This window comes from Echiichthys vipera, assembly GCF_963691815.1.
Source record: "Echiichthys vipera genome assembly, chromosome: 4".
NCBI lineage: Eukaryota > Metazoa > Chordata > Actinopteri > Perciformes > Trachinidae > Echiichthys > Echiichthys vipera.
Genome location: NC_139829.1, coordinates 34,883,612 through 34,886,111, shown reverse-complemented (window position 1 = coordinate 34,886,111; position 2,500 = coordinate 34,883,612). Strand labels below are relative to the sequence as shown.

The 2,500-nt window shown below is 45.8% G+C and overlaps 2 protein-coding genes across 5 annotated transcripts in view; both read right to left on the bottom strand.

The window, feature by feature from the left end:
- The window catches only part of ogdha (oxoglutarate dehydrogenase a), a 39,449-nt gene extending 38,501 nt beyond the window's left edge, over positions 1–948 (bottom strand). For all 3 annotated transcript variants that reach the window (XM_083912422.1, XM_083912420.1, XM_083912421.1), the window contains exon 1: positions 878–948. The gene's annotated coding sequence lies outside the window, so the exon portion shown is untranslated. The remainder of the gene's footprint in view (positions 1–877) is intronic.
- A 1,095-nt stretch (positions 949–2,043) lies between these two features.
- Positions 2,044–2,500, bottom strand: part of LOC310946623 (disintegrin and metalloproteinase domain-containing protein 9-like) — a 24,955-nt gene continuing 24,498 nt past the window's right edge. For both annotated transcript variants that reach the window (XM_083913133.1, XM_083913134.1), the window contains one exon: positions 2,044–2,500. This exon is cut by the window's right edge and continues 2,327 nt beyond it. The gene's annotated coding sequence lies outside the window, so the exon portion shown is untranslated.

The window sequence follows — 2,500 nt, the reverse complement described above, 5'->3', positions numbered from 1 at the left end:
TGTCAGTCTTTAGTTGTTGTTCAGTTGTTGTCAGTCCTCATGTGTTGTGCAGTTGTCGTCAGTCCTCATGTGTTGTGCAGTTGTCGTCAGTCCTCATGTGTTGTGCAGTTGTTGTCAGGCCTCATGTGTCGTGCAGTTGTCGTCAGTCCTCATGTGTTGTGCAGTTGTCGTCAGTCCTCATGTGTTGTGCAGTTGTCGTCAGTCCTCATGTGTTGTGCAGTTGTTGTGCAGTTGTCGTCAGTCCTCATGTGTCGTGCAGTTGTCGTCAGTCCTCATGTGTTGTGCAGTTGTTGTGCAGTTGTTGTCAGTCCTCATGTGTTGTGCAGTTGTTGTCAGTCCTCATGTGTTGTGCAGTTGTTGTCAGGCTTCATGTGTTGTGCAGTTGTCAGGCCTCATGTGTTGTGCAGTTGTCAGGCCTCATGTGTTCCTGTGTTGTGACCTTGTTGGAGCTCCACTCTCTGCCTGTCCGCCTCCATTCTGCCCCCCCTCAGCCCGGCCTCCTCATTGGCTGACCTCAGATGCGTCCCGCTCTGCTATTGGCTGCCGCAGCTGTCACTCCCTGTGTCCTTTCACGAGTCATGAGTTCCTAAAAATGTCTGCTTTCATCAAAACAAGTGGAAAACGAGTGAAAGTGCGACAGAGGCTGAAGTCAGGCGGCTGTTCCTGTCCCTGACCGGCTACATGCTAGCTCCAGAGCTAACGCGCCCCTGTGTGTGTGTGTGTGTGTTAGCTAACACGCTGCTAACATGCTAAAAAGCTAACATGACGGGTTCTAGTTTTCCATAAACTGAACCCGGATCAGAGTCCGAGCTCCAGACCCGGGTGAGTCCCCGCAGACCCCCGGACTCCCTCACAGGCTCCAGCCCCGGGTACTGACCTCCAGAAGCGGGTTTGAGCGGCTCCCCTCTCGGCCGGTGTCCCGGATGTCCTTCGCCTCTCCCGGTTCAGTGACGACAGGAGCGGAGGCCGTGAGGAGCCGAGGCGACGCGGCCGTGACGTCATGACGCAAGGGGCGGGGCGATATATTTATATTCATGAAAAATATAAAAATAAATCAATTTAAAAAAAGGATTGTGATGTTTTTTATATTAAAGATACTTAAAAAAATCTTTAAATTTACTGTTTAGATATAAAATTAAAACTTTTAAATAAAACTATATATATATATATATATAAAATATAAATATATTCATAAAATATATAAAAATGAATAAAATATGTGATATTTTTTTATATTGAAGATAAAAAAAACTTTATTTATACTGTTTAAATATAAAATGGGGTTTTCTCCGGGTTCTCCGGTTTCCTCCCACAGTCCAAAGACGTGCAGGTGTTCGGTTCATTGATGACTCTAAATCACCCGTAGGTGTGAATGGTTGTCTGTCTCTGTTCGTCTCTATGTGTCCTGTGATAGACTGGCGTCCTGTCCAGGGTGGACCCCGGTTCTGTCCTGTCCAGGGTGGACGTAGGTCCTGTCCAGGGTGGACTCGGGTCCTGTCCTGTCCAGGGTGGACGTGGGTCCTGTTCTGTCCAGGGTGGACGTGGGTCCTGTCCTGTCCAGGGTGGACGTGGGTCCTGTTCTGTCCAGGGTGGACGTGGGTCCTGTCCTGTCCAGGGTGGACCCCGCCTCACGCCCGATGTCAGCTGGGATCGACTCCAGCCCCCCACGACCCCGACAGGGACAAGAGGCTGAAGATGAATGAATGAATAACATATAATAAAATAAAGTATATTATAATATGGTAAAATATGATATAGTATTATATTATATAATAAAATATTATAAAAACATGTGAATGAAAACAGTCGATGCAGCATTTTTCAGTTTTGTCCCAAAACTTTGGAACAAAAAACTTTTAATATCATAAATGTTTTAAAATTAAAATCTCATCTTTCACTGTAACTCTGAACTCTGAGGTGGGGGGGGGCAGAGGGAGGGGGGAGAGAGGAGGGGAGGGGGGGCAGAGGGGTGGGGGAGAGGGGGGGTGGAGAGAGAGAGAGAGGGAGGGGGGGGGGAGAGAGAGAGAGGGGGGGGGGTGCGTTCCATTCCTATGACAGTCCGGGGGGTGGGGGGTTCAGTCAGAGGGGGGGGGGGGGGTCGTGCAGTCAGACGGCACCAGTGCGTTCGTTCAGACAGGAAACAGGAAGTGAAGAAGGGTCCAAGTGCAAGCTCCGCCTCCAGCGCCTCTGTCCTCAAACCAGCCAATCAGAGTGAAGCACCTTCGTCATGTGACCGAGCGAGACTCAGATGTTTATATTAAAAAATGAACCAAATAATAAAATATTAAACGTAAATGAATAAAATGTGACATAAGGTAATGTTTATTTTTTTAAATTAATTTACTGTTGATTCACCATTTTATTTATTTATTTATTATTGGTGCAGTTATTTGATTTTATTATTTTATTTTATAAATATCTTTTAAAATCAATAAATGAATAAAATATGACATAAATTAATATTTCTTTTAAAAACTTAATGTACCATTGTATTAATTCC